The sequence below is a fragment of the Xiphophorus hellerii genome, chromosome 23, assembly GCF_003331165.1.
Source record: "Xiphophorus hellerii strain 12219 chromosome 23, Xiphophorus_hellerii-4.1, whole genome shotgun sequence".
Lineage (NCBI taxonomy): Eukaryota > Metazoa > Chordata > Actinopteri > Cyprinodontiformes > Poeciliidae > Xiphophorus > Xiphophorus hellerii.
Genome location: NC_045694.1, coordinates 5,753,738 through 5,771,796, shown reverse-complemented (window position 1 = coordinate 5,771,796; position 18,059 = coordinate 5,753,738). Strand labels below are relative to the sequence as shown.

General features: G+C 33.9%; 3 non-coding genes across 3 annotated transcripts; all 3 read right to left on the bottom strand.

The window, feature by feature from the left end:
- Window positions 1–9,650: 9,650 nt before the first annotated feature.
- Window positions 9,651–9,724, bottom strand: trnai-aau (transfer RNA isoleucine (anticodon AAU)). The gene has a single exon. It is a non-coding gene; the product is annotated as a tRNA-Ile (tRNA).
- Window positions 9,725–9,885: 161 nt separating this feature from the next.
- Window positions 9,886–9,959, bottom strand: trnai-aau (transfer RNA isoleucine (anticodon AAU)). Its single transcript has one exon. It is a non-coding gene; the product is annotated as a tRNA-Ile (tRNA).
- A 667-nt stretch (window positions 9,960–10,626) lies between these two features.
- trnai-aau (transfer RNA isoleucine (anticodon AAU)) lies at window positions 10,627–10,700 on the bottom strand. The gene has a single exon. It is a non-coding gene; the product is annotated as a tRNA-Ile (tRNA).
- Between the last annotated feature and the right edge of the window lie 7,359 nt (window positions 10,701–18,059).

Here is an 18,059-nt window from a genome sequence, read left to right as displayed (position 1 = left end):
CTATGTGGGAAGTCAACAGTCTAAAATTATAAGCTCATGCTCGCCTACCTTAATGAAGTTTAGTAAACTAAAGATCTTGATTGAAGACAATTTGTAGACTCAATATACACATCACGAGATGGAGATTCGGTCAAGCCGAAGGATTCAAAGGGGTCATCCTGCAACTTGAGGCTGACAGGAATTGAGAAGACAGTGTTACTCTAAATGGAAACACGTTCAGGTGAAAAGTCTTCATTTTTTTCATTTTTATTACCACTTCAAAGAGTTTTCATCCACCGAGAAGATCTGTGAAACCCATTTTGAGTCTTCAAAGCCTTTGCTTCATTAGAGATAATTCTTTGAGCTTAAGGTTTTCATGTGATGATGACCTGGAGGTGAGTGGTGTTCAACCAACAAAGTCTGAGAGTTTTCTTCCTGGAAAGACAAAAATCGGTACATCTCTCCAGATTCTTGGCTGGCTTTGCAAAGTCATCCAAGGAACTAAATCCATCCTTTATTTTCATTTGATGAGCAGAACAATCTCCTTAAATCCTGTTAAAAAGAACAGCAGAACTCCATGTTGTTCTGTTTGTGAAAATCCATCAAAAACTCTATTAATCTTTCTCCTTAGTAAAATTTGTAGAGAAACCAGTTTCTTACAGTTCTATCATCTACCAGCTAACTGATAGAGAGGAGGGATGTTTTTTTTGGCTCCAATTGTTATGTTTTCATCGCCTTCTAACATGACCTGTATCTGTCTCTAAAATATTCATCAAAACTAACACAGTATTAGAGAAATTAGACGCATTATTAGACCATCAAATATAACTGGAAATATTTTAAAATGTACTGCTAACAAGTTCTCTAACATTAATTTAATATGAAAACCCAGTAAGTGTAATCATTTATTACTATTACTGTCAATCAGTTATACATCTCTTATGTTACTTTATTTACAAAGTAAGATCAAGCTTGATAGTTATTGTTTTATCAGCATCCACGAAGTTATTTTTTTTCAAAATATTTTAATCTAAGACATTTGATAATAAATGTATCCTAATAGGCATTATTTAGAAAAAAATGTAAATATGTTGTAAAATTGTCTAGTGAACATCTATGTTGTTTGATTTTTTTATCAGGTATTTTACAAAAAACATTGTAAACTTTAATCTTTTAACTTACTTTTTCATTTTACATCTACAGAATCAGAGGTGTGACCAAGTCACTGTGTTGCAAGTCTCAAGTAAGTCTCAAGTCTCTGTCCTCAAGTCCGAGTCAAGTCTCAAGTAAAGACAGGCAAAAGTCGAGTCAAGTCTCAAGTCAGGAACCTTTAATTTCAAGTCATTTCGAGTCGTTTTTATTTTATTTTTTTTTATAATTTGCAATTATACATAAAATTCAAATAATAGACCATTTGTTCTTTTTAAAATATGTATTTGAGGTTCATTTGTGATCCTCTTATTCATCTGGTATTCTTCAAATCTGTCAGAAATAAACAGATGTCAGAAAATAAATTACAGCCATTCATGAATTACATTTGACTTCAGTTTACTCCTTCTATTCATAAATAAACATCAACACTACAACAATCATAGTTTTCAAAAAATGAAATAAGTATAAATGAAGTTATCACAAGTAAACTCAGGAAGGTCTGGTGCATTTATTTTTCTGCTTTTATTTCTAAGTATGTTAGTTTCAGTCCTCTGTAAATATGGGACAGATATTCTAAACACAAAATTTATTTGGGACAGTCTCTGTATTTGGTCTTTTTTTTTTTTTTCCCAGCAAAGCTATACTACTTGGAAATGGGTTCTGTGCGACATGTGACAGTCACGCCGGTCAGTGCATTAAGTCAAAAACAGTTGACTTAATGCACTGACTGCAGTAAACAATATATTGTCAATATAATTTCCCAACGTAGATGTCTTCAAATACACCAACCATCCTTAGATGATACTAGACCCGGCTCATCATCATGATGGGACAGAGAGACTCTGTTCCCTGTGTTCAGGTCCAGAATCTGCTTTCTGTTCCGGAGCCCCGCTCACTATCCACCGGCTTCCTGAGCTAACACGGTGCACATTATTTGTGGAGGCATTTGAAGGACCGGATTTATGGTAAATCATCACCAATTTAACCCGGAGTACACATGCTAACACGAAGTTAGCTAAAGTCAACTATCTTACAGCAAAAGAAAAGTGCCACCTACCGATCTTTGTGAAGCTTCAAATGCCGGACAAAGTTGGACGTCGTGGCATCTCCATCCGATATTCTCTTCTTGCATGTTTTACAAGTTGCAGTTCGTTTTTTAGTCGAAAGTTCATAACCTACGTAGCCAAAAGAAATTACTCGCGGAAGCATATTCGAGCGGTGTAGCTTTGCCGCGTTTTTTTAAACGTCCAGATCCTGTTAATTTGATTGGTTGTGCTGCAGCTACGTACACATACATACATAAGGAGAGAGGAAAAACATAGTGACGGTCTGCGCATATTGATACGGAATGAGTGAAATTAATTAATGACGCCACTTTATAAATAATGTGTTTTAAATTTTAAGACTTTGAGTAAAAAATATCAAGTCTTTTCAAGTAAACAGCTTCAAGTCGAGTCAAGTCCCAAGTCAATGGCATGAAAGTCAAAGTCAAGTCCGAGTCTTTGAGCATTTTTTCAAGTCAAGTCTCAAGTCGTGATTTTAACGACTCGAGTCTGACTCGAGTCCAAGTCATGTGACTCGAGTCCCCACCTCTGTACAGAATTATTCCAATCTATCTTAAGTTTTATTCCTGCTTGTTCTTTTGCTGGACAAACTTAACAAACATGCAAAAATGTCTTTCAGAGATTGGAATTTCTTTCTAAATCCACAAGTTCTTTTTCCCCCTCAATATTCCTTCTGAATAAATAAAATGAAAAAGAAACAGTTGTCCTAAGGAATCTAATAATTAATTTTATAGACATCTTCCGTGTTTATTTTGACAGCACAAAATAAGTATTCTCAGGGAGATAAAAAGCTTCTATTTCGTGGAGCTGAAATGTGTAGGACTTTATTCTGTTGCTATTTGACAATTCGACTAATTAAAGAGTAGGGAGGTGCTGATAAGCCTGATGTTGACTGTCTTTGTGGCTTCAACAACACTGTTGGAGTCAGACATACCTCGTTGATGAAAATGTCATTAATGGGCTTATTTCACCTGAGGAGACTAAGGCAAGATCTTTCTCTCAGTTTTCACTTTTCTGCAACACACCGTGACACCATGAAGGCTCTCAGAAAGATTAAATCAGCAGGTCAGCAAGGAAATCTCATAAAGATAACGCACAAGAAGGACAACTTCTTAACAGAGATGCTTAACGGTAATGGATGAAAGGAAAACATGTTACATTCCATTTCACAACTCTGAGAGAAAAAGCTCATGCATTCTCAAAATAATTCAAACACATTTTGTACTCTTGAGCCGAAAATACCTTGGTTTCATAATGCAAAAATTATAATTGCCTTATACTGGGTACCTGTTTGTATGCCTAAAGTGTATATCTTCAGTTGTGTTTTTTGAACTGAATATGTGGCCATTTTTACCTGGAAAGAACTTTCTCTTCATGAACTTAAAGATTAGCACTGCAGATCCTATTAAAGCAAAAGGCCAAATTTTATTATTTTGTTTCTTGGAGAATGAGTCATGACTTCATGTTGTGACTTCAGTGATGACTCAGTTGTGACTTTCTGATCACAAAGATGTGCTGCACTCCCTGCAGTTCTTCTCTTGAACAGCATAAATCACTGCTAAGGCAATTACTCTAGTATGCGCCAGAAATGGCTCCAAGGAGGAATTACAGACTTGGTTTGATTTTGTTTGTGCTTTACAGATACAGAATAAATGGAAATAATCAGTTCTACAATACTAAATCCACAAACTTGTTTTAAAATACAGAAATGCAAATTAGTAAGCAGAAAAATAATTCAACAAATCATAGTTGCCAAATAAAGAGTTTAGATTTTAATATATATTTCATCATATCCAGACACATTGCTGGTGAAAAGTTCACATACCCTCAGGTCAATTAATAATGTAGAGACCTTATTTTGTGGAATAGGATAATCCATAATACAATTAAAAAGAAAGTGGTGTACAGGTTTGAATTAGAGCTGAAGTAGAGAAAAGTACATATAGAGTTATATATACTGTATATAGACCCACCCCACTAATATATGAGTAAATGTCCCTTAGCAAGTTACAGAGGAACTGTATCTCTTTAACTCAACTTCAGGCCACATAACTGAAGTGATTAATGTGAAATTATATCATGGAATTTTTTTTTTACAAACATATATTTGCTGTCCATATGAGGGCAATACGGACAGCAAATTCAGCTACTATAATCTATAATCATTTGACATGAACATATTATATATAAACCATTACCACACTATAATCCATTAATATCACAAGTTGACAATCAGGCGCATTCTTTCACATTAAAGATTGCAAAGATAAGCATTGTCAGTCAGAGCTGAAATCTGTTGCTAACATAACAACTTTCCTTATACATGTAACTAAAACTCGAGTCTCAGACTAGGAATCCAAGTTTAATGCAAAAGTCTTTAGACCACAAGTCTAATTCAAACCTGAAGTCTTTTCACTTTGTAACTTAAGTGTAACTCAAGTCTGAGTCTCAAACTCCACTTGTTACTGGTTCAAAGATCTGTACATAAAATCTTCATAATAACTCATTAATTTAAATCAGGTATGTTCAACCAAGGAAAGATGCAGGACTCTGGCACTTGAGTAATTGCACCTCTGCTTTAAGTTGAGGAAACACAAAATGAAACACAGAGTCTTCAGGATTTGGAGTCCAAACTAACAGACCAGGAATTACACACCTGGCTGTGGGAATTTACAGATAACCAGAGGTAAAATCAGGCAAAACTGATATGTGTCCTGAACATCAATGCTGGAGAGAGGAACAGGTGAGTGTAATTAACTGAATGTGCAGCATCTGTGAAAGCAGAATAGAATAACACAAAGGAGAAACTACTGTATGTCTGTGGTTTTATTTAGATTATTGTACTTGTTTATTTCCTCTTAACAAGCAAAATCAGTTGGCTTTACTCTATCATAAAACAAAAAAGAAAAGAAAACATCATGCACATTAGTTAAGTAGAGTAGAAGATGCAATGACAAAATCATGAGAGAGTAAAGACAGGGAAGCAGCATAATCCACACATAAGATTAATTCATTTAGGAAGATCAAATCGTTCTTGGTGAGGGTTTTAATTGGATACAGATTGTGGACATCTTTCTGTGGAAGCCACCCATTGGTAAAGAAAAAAAAAACATATTTTGGTACAGACAGGTTCAGCTGGAGAATGAATCTTTCAAACTGATTCAAGACCATGTAAGTTTTATTTCAAAACCACTTGAATTGAAATCTACAAATAAATTCATTTCACATTTTCCACCATTTACAATTTGTGGAGGATTAAATTATATCCCCCCAGCATTAGAAGCTGAGGTTATTTTTGGTAACCCTTCTGATTATTCAGTGCTGCTGGATTTATTCACCTTTTTTTCTGTCATTTCTGACCACAGAAAATCTACTCTACAGCACACTTTACTGTGCACGTTTAGACTTTGAGAAAACCTTTTGCAAAACCTTCATTCTTTGTGTCTAAGCTGAAAAAAAAATCTGCAGGTCAAATTATGTCAGGTGGAAATTGCAAGGTAAACTGCAGCTTTCTTTTGATAAATTCTTTAAGGAAAAACAAAAAGAGTAAAAGAATGGTCAAAGCAAAACTTGCAATGCAAATAGTTAGCAGATGGTTTTTCACTGTAAGATTTAAAAATTATATATATAATTCTACGTGCAGCAGACCCAGCACATCAGTTAGGTATCTATAACCGCACAGAAGACGAAGGAGGACATCACAGCACTCAGCAAGAATGAATGAAACAGGCAGAAACAGTTTAGTCTACTTTTGATATACAAGAGGAAATGATTCCCATCACTGTGCTCCAAACAATTGAGTTTTCACAACGGAGCCGTAGAAGATGAAAACAATTCCTTATGTGAGAACTTGATATTCAATTAGCAATAACTTACGATCCCTCTCAGATAGATAGACTGTGAAGGAGGAGAGCAACGTGTGGGAATTCTCACCTGATTGTATTACTGGAGTAGTGCCGTAAGAAGCACAGTTCAGAAGGCTAATAATGAGTGTGGAGATGGATAGGTGAAAAAGATCAGCAATACAGGAGGTAGCTTAAATTAACTGATTATTAACTGATTTTTGAATTTCAATTGATTCTCTATTATTTTTTTTTACATTTTAGATGTAAACATAAAATTATATTGTAAAAAAAGAAGTGACATGCATTTTTTAGTATTTAATAGGATTACCTACATAATTTTTAAATTGTTTGCATGCTAAAGCTCAAGACAAAAAATAAGATATAATTTATTTTTTAACAAGTCCATAAAATAGAATGTCAACACATAGTAACTCTGTTTCAACTTTGTTCTCAAATTGGTAATGTACAAGATCTGTTCTCAAAGTGAAAGAATGTAAAACATTACTTTCAAGTGGCTCAAACTTGATCTACATTACTGTACACTTAAATAATAAACACACGAGATCATGTAGAATGTGGCCGGTATTACAGCTGATCCAGCGATATTACAGCTATCTAAAAAATGAACATTTAAAATTAGTTTGATTGTATCCAGTAGGTCATGTCTAAGATACAGCAACTTAGCTTACTAACGTCTTTAGAAACCTGAAAAGGAAAATTATTTTAGCACTTATAGTGAATTAATTGCAGAGGCAATCTTGATTTTCTACTCCTTAAATTTCCATCTAATCTGTCTGACAGACTGACAGTGGGTCATTATTCCTTCATCTGCAAATCATTCCAAGTCTAGCCTAACATTTTAGATGGATTTTCACTCAAGACCATTCACAGCCCACACTGTAATTGCTCTGCTTTGAGGAGGCTGAGAAAAGTTGACAATAGCTTTGGGGGGGAAATGGAGATATGTCTCAATTTTCATGCACAACATTTCCAGTGTGGTGCATGTGATAGGCAGAGAAGAAAAGCACAGCGACAAATAATCTTTCCTGATATTATTGTGAGAAATAAAGGAACAAAGTCAGGGTTTTTTTTAGTGAGAAGGTTTTAAACGTGGCATTTGTAGATTAGATGGACTGATGAAATGGAATTCCTCCAGTAAAATAGAGCTGAACATGAATCCTATTGAAATAACACACTCTCTTTTGTCGAAAGTTATAATGTCATTGTTTTTTCTCCTCATATATGTAAATCTTTACATGCTATATTGGACTGAAAAGAATAAATTGTTAATGCAAAATTTATTTAAATGAAAAAGCTATTTTTGTTTCTAAACAAGATGCGTATCTGAAGAGATCTATTTTCTGTTTCTGCTTAATGCTAACAGAATGGGTGAATGTGCCTTTAACTGAGAGTTGAAAAGAAAAGAGAAGAAACAGCAGTTTGTTTCGCTCTGTTTTCTGTTGATGACAAATTCAATCTCACCGAAATGACAAAACTCCTTCCCCTCTAGGAAATAGATGGATTTTGTGAGACCACCCACAGCAGCAAAATACAAGTGGCTCATGCAGGATTTTAGAGACTCTTCATAGACAACTGACTGAGATCTCATCAACTCTCCTGTGTGTTTTCACTGTTTTCTTATCAACAAAAAAATACAAAACAGCACTTCATGTGAAAAAGCTTGTCAGCTGTAGATTTTAGTCTATTCACACAAAAGTGGCGTGCCTCATTCCAGTCATTGCATCTGAAGAGAATCATTTGTTCTCCACGCAAATTTCATGATGTATGAGGTTGAAAAACAGTCAGGGAGCTGAATTCATGAATTCCATTTATTAATACCAAAATACAGCAGGTCCATTCTGACATGTTACCTTTAAGAGCTAACAGTCAAATGGCATTGCACAAGGGTTTCCCATTCGTTTTGTCTCTCTGAGCTACACCCCAAAGAGGGCGTTACCTAGTGTGTCATCCCTTATCCCGGCTCACTCTTGCATTTCCTAACATGTGGTTTCCTTTAGCTTTAGCTTAGCAACTAGCTAATAGAGACAAATGGAAAACAGAATTATTTATTCTCAACACATCACAGTGCCTTGCAAAAATATTCATGCCTCTTAAACATTTTCATATTGTAATGTTACAGCTAATGTATTTTATAGGGAATTTTTATGATAGACCTACACAAATTAATGTTTTACTGCTAAGTGAAAGGAAAATTATATAATTTTTTTCTGAAATTGAAACCTGAAAAGTGCGACCACTTAATGAATACTTAGTAGGACCACCTTTTTGGTGCAATTGAACCCAAAATGATTCATAATCCTGGCAGATTTAGATTTAATGTTATTTTCATTAAATCAGAAAGTTTGCTTCTGGTACTTACTTTTCTAAAAAACAAACAATAAAGTAATGTAAAAGGAAAAACAATTTTAAAATAAAAAATATATTAAAAATGTATACAAGAATTTAATTTAAAAAATACTTATACCTTCCATTATAATACATAAGTTACAGCTCTTCATAATTACTGCCCAATTCTTCAAATGCTACCACCAGTGATTAGAACCATTTATTTCTGATGATGAGCTCTGAGTTTTTGAGGTTGGAAGGCCTCTCTGAACATTGATGGCATAGTTACTTTGAAAATCACATTACTGATTACTCCTTGAAAAAGTAACTTAGTTAGATTACTGATTACTTGATTTGGAAAGTAACTAAGTTACATTAAAAGTAACTTTTTTTAGTTCCTTTCAGCAACTGCTAACAACAACGAGCCGCCATCTCTGACAAGCTGAGCTAACCGTCCATATATTATGAGTTTTAATCGATTTAAAAAAAAAACTTACATGATCTTGCCACAATGAAGACATAAGAAAAGTGCTCAGATTCTAATGTTTTTCAAAACAAACATTCGTAAAGGTGTATTTACCAGACTTTTTTTATTTTGAAGTGTTGATTTTATTTTCCACCAATTTATTATTTTGATGTGTTGATTTTGTTTCCCAGGCCACACATATTGTTGAGTTTTCATCGATTTAAGTAAAACTTACATGATCTTGACAAACGTGCTCATATTATAATGTTTTTCAAAATCAACATGTGTACTGTTTAAATTTAAAACCTTCTGCTGTTTTGAAGAGTTGATTTTCTGAAAGACTTAATGTTTTAATTGGCCAGTATGGGGATTGAACCCATGACCTTGGCATTATTAGCACCACGATCTACCCAGCTGAGCCAACCTGCTATACATATTGTTGAGTTTTCATCGATTTAATTAAAACTTACATGATCTTGACGAAAGTGCTCATATTTAAAATCAACATGTTTAATTTAAAGCCTTCTGCTGTTTTGAAGAGTTGATTTTCTGACAGACAGTACGTTTCAATTGGCCCGTATGGGGATTGAACGCATGACCTTGGCGTTATTAGCACCACATTCTACCCAGCTGAGCTAACCTGCCATACATAATGTTGAGTTTTCACCGATTTGACTAAAACTTACATGATCTTTACAAAAGTGCTTATATTCTAATGTTTTCCAAAATCAACATGATTAATTTAAAGCCTTTTGCTATTTTGAATAGTTGATTTCCTTAAAGACCTAATGTTTTAGTTGGCCAGTATGGGGATTGAACCCATGACCTTGGCGTTATTAGCACCACGCTCTGACCAGCTGAGCTAACCGGCCACACATATTGTTGAGTTTTCATTGATTTAAGTAAAACTTACATGATCTTGACAAACGTGCTCATATTGTAATGTTTTTCAAAATCAACATGTGTGCTGTTTAAATTTAAAATCTTCTGCTGTTTTAAAGAGTTGATTTTCTGAAATACTTCATGTTTTAATTGGCCAGTATGGGGATTGAACCCATGACCTTGGCGTTATTAGCACCACGCTCTGACCAGCTGAGCTAACCGGCCACACATATTGTTGAGTTTTCATCGATTTAAGTAAAACTTACATGATCTTGACAAACGTGCTCATATTATAATGTTTTTCAAAATCAACATGTGTACTGTTTAAATTTAAAATCTTCTGCTGTTTTAAAGAGTTGATTTTCTGAAATACTTCATGTTTTAATTGGCCAGCATGGGGATTGAACCCATGACCTTGGCATTATTAGCACCACATTCTACCCAGCATTCGACCACCCGAGCTAACCTGAGGTGGCGCTATGCCACCTTAGGGAAGGCGTCATTACCTATAATGATAGGTTTTCATTGATTTAATTAAAACTTAAATGATCTTGACAAAAGTGCTCATATTCTAATGTTTTCCAAATTCAACATGTGTAATTTAAAGCATTTTGCTGTTTTGAAGAATTGACTTTCCTGAAGACTTAGTGTTTTAATTGGCCAGTATGGGGCTTGAACGCATGACCTTGGCATTATTAGCACCACATTCTACCCAGCTGAGCTAACCTGCCATACATAATGTTGAGTTTTCATCGATTTGACTAAAATTTACATGATCTTGATAAAAGTGCTCATATTGTAATGTTTTTCAAAATCAACATGTGTACTGCTTTAATTTAAAGCCTTTTGCTGTTTTGAAGAGTTGATTTTCTGAAAGACAGCACATCTTAATTGGCCAGTATGAGGATTGAACCCATGACCTTGGCGTTATTAGCACCACGCTCTGACCAGCTGAGCTAACCGGCCAGTCATAATGTTCAGTTTTCATCGATTTGACTAAAACTTACATGATCTTGACAAAAGTGATCATTTTCTAATGTTTTTTTAAATCAACATGAGTAATGGTTTAATTTAAAGCCTTCTGATGTTTTGTAGAGTTGATTTTCTGAAAGACAGCACGTTTCAAAAATCTTACATGATCTTACCACAATGAAGTTTTGTGGTAAGATCACAAAACTTCACTTTTTTGTGATCTTTTTTCACTTTTTTACTTTTTTACTAGTGAAAAATCAACTAGTATTCATGTTGATTTTTCAAAATCAACATGAATACTAGTTTATTGCCCAACTTTTTTTTTATTTTGAATTATTAATTTTATTCTCCAGCCTTTTTTTATTTTTATGTGTTGATTTTCTGAAGACTTTAGAGTCCAATTGGCCAGTATGGGGTTGAACACATTACCCTAATCTCAAGCTCATCCATGGATGCATAATTAGATTACAGTCTAATTATGACTTAATTTTTCTTTCAGTGAGAAGGTGCATTATGGTAAAATATAACTTTAAATTTAAGTCAATTTAGGAATAATTAATGCCACAACATTTTCATCATGTCCAACAACACCAAACTAAAGTTGATACAATATAAAATAATCCATAAAACACACTTCACAGCACAGGATGCACATCATGGGACTTACAGAATCAGACATTTGCTCACACTGTACACTTAATACGACTGATGACCACCTCCATGCATTCTGGCTCTGTCCACCAATACAACACTTCTGGAAAGAAACAATCACCAAACTGTCTCAAATCTCTGGCCACAACATCCCACTATCCCTTTCTAAACTGAACATAAACTCCAAACAGACCCAAACCCTGCTGCTTGTTGACCTGACTATAGAAAGAAAACAATACTGCCTAACTGAAAAAATCAGAAAAAAAATGGTACCTCACAATGGCTAGATCTACGCACACAACACATATCAATGGAGCAATACATAAATACATAAATCAGCAATACATAAAAACCAAGTGGAAAATTCCAATAAAATATACTCCATATTTTTACATTCCATTGCCAGTGAGTTAATACCTTGGCGGAAGCAAAGACCAGGCGAAAGAAGGGAAATGAGAGAGTCAAATTATAAGACTCATAGTGTTTCATCCTTATCATTTATTTATTTATTATTTATTCATTATTTGTCCTGGTATGTACTTTCATTTACTTATTCTCTTTTCGTTAGCTTTCTTTTTTCCCTCCCTTCTACAGTTTTTCCCAAAATATCTGAAATGCTAGATTAATTAGAGAACAGCAAAATAATTCAAATTAGAAAATAACTGACAAGTTTAGAAATAAAAGCATATCCTAATTCACATGTTAATTTCATTTTTGCCGTGACGCCAATTGACGATGTTCTGTTTTGAATGTATCCTTTTTAATGTATACTTCCTTGTTTGTGTTTTTTTGTTTGGCTATTTGATTTCTATTGCCGTTATTCATTTTATTATCTGGTTAATTATTTTATAGATCAATACCCCTTTTTTGCTTTTTGCCACTATATAATGTTTGTTGTACATATACACCTGCTGGTGAATTAAAAAAAAGGTAAATCTCTGATGTCATGAATAACATTTGGTTCAGCTACAAGTCTGGAATTTGACCAAGCCGTTTTAGCACATCAATATGCTTTGATTTAATTTGGTTCTGGCTGTATGTTAATTATTATTTTACTGTTTAAAGATGTAGCACAACTCTGATCGCCAGTCTTTAAAAGCCTCTAATGGTATTCCTTCCAGAGCTTCCCCAGTCTTTTGCCCACCCATCTGCCCCTCTTCTCTCAACAGCTCCACTGTCCCTAATGAGAAAAAAGAATATCTAATACAATAATGTATTCAGGTTGATATGTAATTTTGAATTCCTACTACACAGAGAGTCCTGTAGTGTCCTTTGTAGTTATAGATAAGAGTCTGAAGATCTGCTATTAAAAGTTTTACTGTTTTTATAATGCATGACGAACCAATAATTTATTAGACTAAGTTAGTTAGTGAACATTATGTTTTGAAATTAAATATTGGAAAAAAAAATACAGTACATACAGTAAATGTCTCACTAACATACTGCAGATTTTGGTATGTTTATTAGGAGCTTTTAATCATAACTGTCTGAATATGTTTTTACTTAGCATCTTTCAAGTGATGGGGCGAATTTTCCAAAGAGTTCCACTTCACCAGATATTCAATTTTCTTCTGGTTGAATCTAAACATTTTTTTTCAGCGTCTGTTGGTTGAGGTTAAGTAATTATATTAAATAATGATTGCTGAAGAAGGTTTTCATGTGTGTAGATGGTGTGGGAGTTCTGTGGGATCTTGGTGTGGGAGTGTCTTTTGCTTGGCTGAATGTGTGTTTGAGGTTTTATGGAAAACACCATCTGCAGCAAGTAGAAAACACAGAATCAGCAGGTGTAATAAATCACAATCATTTCTTTCTCAGCAGGAAAAGATGATCCAGGAATGTGAGAGAAAACCTTGATTTGCAATTCCTTATTTTTATGCATCTTCTCTACATGTGCTTTCTTGATTTCTTCCTTGTGCTCCTGATGTTAAAATTGCTATTTTAAGGAGCATCTCAATGGCCCTGGCTCTTGATAAATTCATGTGATAAATTTCACTTTCTTCTTTGAAATCTCATTTAGGTAGACATTTTTCATACATCTTAGTGCTCTAATGTTTTGCTGACTCATTCCAAAAAGTCTGTGGAGGAAACAATGAGGGTCTTTAGCATCTGTTTCAAACTTATTTGTGGAATTAAACTTCCACAGCAGCAACCAATAAATTACTAAAACAAGCCACCATGGATGCTGCAAACGCATTGCCGCTGTATAATTAAAAATCTTTTTAACTAAATCTGTTTGCTAGTGTTATAATAGCATTGCAATGAAAATAGAAAAATACCATTATTTAGGTTAGGTTAGTAAACATTGGTTTTAACAACATCACTGGTGCCCAGCAATTTTAAAACAATGAAATAAATATTAATGATGTATTTTTTAATTTTTTGTATTTATTTATTAGAGACATTGTATTATCAATTACAGACAATGACTCCACTTCTTCAAATTGGGAAACAAGAGACCATGTCGTTACAATGAAGCAGATATTTGTAAAGCTCCATAATTTGAAAAAAGCCTGCAAGAAAAAGACAGAGTAGAATAGAAAATGGTGTAGGTTTATGTTTCCGACATGCAAAGTAAAGTGAGCAGAAGAATTAGAGCAAAGCCTCCCCAGATGCAATTTGTTTTGAGGATTTCGGTCTGCTTTTACCAGGTGTGCAAGTAAATGTGGCAGGTGCCATAAAAATGCTTTCATGTCATTTATGATGTCATTTTCTTTGATAACTTCACACCTAGCATTCAAAGGTATGTGTCATAAATGAAACCTTGTCGAAAGGTGTTCAGTCTCTCTATGTTAATTTTTTTTATTTTTCATGTTGCAAAAATAAAGGAATGACTTACAAAGAAAAAAGTGAAAACTATTTTTTTTCAAAAGGTCAAATGTTTCTAAAACTACAAATTTAGGGATTTGCATCAAATTGGGACAGCTGGAGTTTCCTCTAATTCATGTCAGAATAAACAAAGTGAATCATTTCTCCCTATGAACTCATAAGACAAATTGAGTTTTTATTCTTATTGTGGGTCATCTTAAGACTCAGCATGAAAGCATCCCAAACCACAGAACAACACAGTGGCTCATAAACAGAACATGAATTCCTGAGGTGGTCTGTTTATTATGTGGAGCTTCAGTTACCTGACTTCATGCCAAATCAGAGGTTTTGGCAGTGAGTTCTGACTCTCTGGTGTTCTGTTCATTGAGTTAAAATCTTAACGTATAATCAAATTAGAAACTCTTGGTCAGACTACAGTAAAACCCAACCACCCACCCTCATTTCATCACATCAGTCAGGATGATGTCAAGCTGATCAAGAAGAAGGAAATTCATGTATGGCCTATTAATAAAACTGTTTCGTTTGTTAATATGTACCTAGTGGTTGTCTGCTGGGGACTGATGTGACTTCTGGGAGCAGAAACTACCTGCAGTGAGATTTATGCCCTTCTAAATATTATAACCTCTAATTAATTCCAGGTCAAAAATTATAATTCTTTATAATTCTTTGCCTGAAATTCTGAGGCAGGACACAAGTGAAAAAAAAGTTTAAAATGTGTAGTATACTGCATTTATATCTTCATGTTTCATTCTGTAATATAGATTAATTTCTATTTATGCAGATTAGATAAGATGTCCCAAATTTTTGGTTTTATTTTCTCTATAGTTGATATTAAACAGGAGCCTATCTGGTGGTTTTGAAAGAAAACTTTTGAAGATATTAAAGGATTATTTGCACATTTTTATTGTCACTTCAGTTGAAGAAGCAAGCATAGTGTACACTCATAGTACATGTATATACTATGAGTGTATATCTAATTATATACACTCATATATATATGTATATATATACTATGAATGTATATTCACTCATAGTATATATATACTTACGTATGTACTATAAGTATATAACCACAGATACTATAGTTTTGCAATTCTACTGATCTGCTTTCATCTTGAAGCTAAGTTTGTGTGATTTTCCCTCCCAGCCGAGGGAAAATTAGGAGTTCCAGTCATAGTCTTTACACGGGAATAATGGGACATCCCAGTGGGAGCTTCAGTAAATGGATTCTTGTTGATGTCCCAGGTAATGGCAGAGCACAGCTGGCATTACTTTTATCTTGACACTCCTCCACCATATCATCCTGGCTGGCAACAGAAGACACTTCTTCTCACCAATGAGAAAGAAACAGTGAGGCTGTGAATGTGTGTGTCTTAAGGCCAATTTTCACATCATTCATGTTTTCAAAATAAACAAAACAATAAGTGTTTTATAACTGGTTCGTAATTACAATAAAATCCTTTATAGACTGGCTGATAAAAGTGACTAAGAGAGCGTAGTTAAGCCAGTTTAAATGACTATCTTAATAACCCAAACAAACACACTTGATGAGTGTTTCACTGGTCTCAAAGGTCTTTAATTAAAAAATATGATTGTTAGGTTAATTGGTCTCTCTAAATTGCCCTTTGCTGTGAGTATGTGTGTAAGCATGGCTGTTTGCTCTGTGTGCATCTGTGTTGCACTATGATGAACTGTCCAGGGTATACTCTGCCTCTTGTCCAATGAATGCTGGAGATAGACCCCAGATCCATCTTAACCCTGGGCATCGACGATGCATGGATAGATTAATTAAAAATTGCTAAGCATGTCTGGAAGTTATGGAAAAGGTTTGGTAGAGTTTGGTTCAAGGACATTCAGGGAAACCTCTTAATAACTCAGAAAGTCAAAAGACTATCCCAGACTGGATTTAGTCTAGATTGTGGAAATGTAGACCGAGAATAAGGATATTGTCATCAAAATGAAGTGAAGATCTTCTTCATCTTTGCATTCTCTACAAAAAAGTGGAGACAACACATCTATTTGATTATAACGCTCAAATTAGACATTATGGCTCTGCCTAACTGAGAAAGATGAAATATGCACACCTAAATCAAATGGTCTTTCCTGAAAATGTAATTACAGATTGTGCTTTATTCTCTTAATTTTAATAAAGAGAACTATTTTCTTTGGTAACAGGCTTTTTTTTTTTAATTTAGAGAATAAAAAAAAACACTTGTATGTTTGCATGCCTTTTATATTTAATCAAATTATCAGAAAAAAAGTTTCTATCTTGTTTTATCAAGAAACACAGGATCTATCTATCTATCAATAAAAATAGTTGTGCAAATTGGACAGTTACATGATAAAAATATCTGCCAACTGAATTTGTTTTAACAAGGATGCTCTGTAACTTTTGACATCCCTAACTTTACAATCAAACATACAATATATGCATAGTTTAAAAAAAAATTAAACTATGCATATTATGTAATTTTTATTAAAATTACACATTCAGTGGTAGACATTATTGCATCTAATGCTAAACAGAGAAAATAAAAGTTTAAAATGAATGAAAGCATAAAAAGAACTATCTTTTCCCCCTCCAGCCTCCTTATGTGTAATTTTAATAACCATAATAATTCTTCTGTGACAGTTTCAGTCTTGTGAGATTTTATGTCCATATGAAATTATTTTTCTGTCAGCATACACAACAAAAGGCTATTCATAACAGCTGTCAAAGTATGACAGGAGACAATAAAAAATACTGATTATTCCTGAAATCAAACCAGAATGTATGGTTTGTGTTTGACCTTCAAATGGCTATACATCATTGATTGCTCCGGAAATTTTGAAACACTTTTAGTTTACCTTTTGCATGAATTAGAGCTAAGGTAATAGAAGGACGTAAGACATGACATATACTGCATTGTTTCTTTAGCTGCAATCATTTAAAAACAGTATGTTTTTTGTAAAATGTATTTGAACTGTTCTTTAATATTCAATCTTTTAAAAAGTGGCACACTTATGGAGGGGTATTTTGTTATTACTGTTTGCTTTAAAATTTTTCAGAACCTTGTTGGTTATATGCTTTGTCAAAATTGGACATAAATTAAAATGTAGGTGTTTCTGAAGACTATTTCTGACAACGGAAAACCTTTTAATTAGACTTTATCTAAAGAAAAAACTAATTTGGAAAATAAAATTATTCAAAAAGTCAACAAGACTTTTTGAATAATTTTATTCAAAAAGTCTTGTTGACTCAACAAGAGTCAACAAGACTCAAAAAGTCTTGTTGACTTTTTGAGAGTCTTTGGCCCTGTAGGGTAAAGGTAAAGAGGTGGTAGGACAGTGAAAGTAAACAAAGCTGTAATTCACAATATCAGTGATCCTCTGCTGCGTCTTCTTTTTCTATATTAAGCTATTTATGCTTAGCATTTCCTTAGCTCAGCAGATGTAGGAGATAAAAAAAAACTGTATTTAGACACTCCCTTTGTGAAACTGTATCCTGAATCTTCATTGCCTTAATCAATCACACTCAGCAGGCAGATGGTGTACAAGCGCTGAGGGATAACATGCACAGCTGTGCCAAAAATATTTCTCATTCCACCAGACTGATTTTAGAATCTCTCAAAATTAAGGTACGGTAAATTCAAACAGCTACTTTCAGAATCAGCTGTGATTCAGGTCACTCTGATAGGACTCAAGCTAACATCCATCCATCTATTCATTTTCTGCAATTGCTCAACCCTAACAGAGTCCAAATTAAACAATTGATATATATGATACATCAACTGCACACTGTTTTCATATTACAGAACAAACTATTATGTCTGAATGTAAAACGTTTTGCATTCTAACACGAAAACATCTTTCTGGCATTGCACTGTAAATTACCAC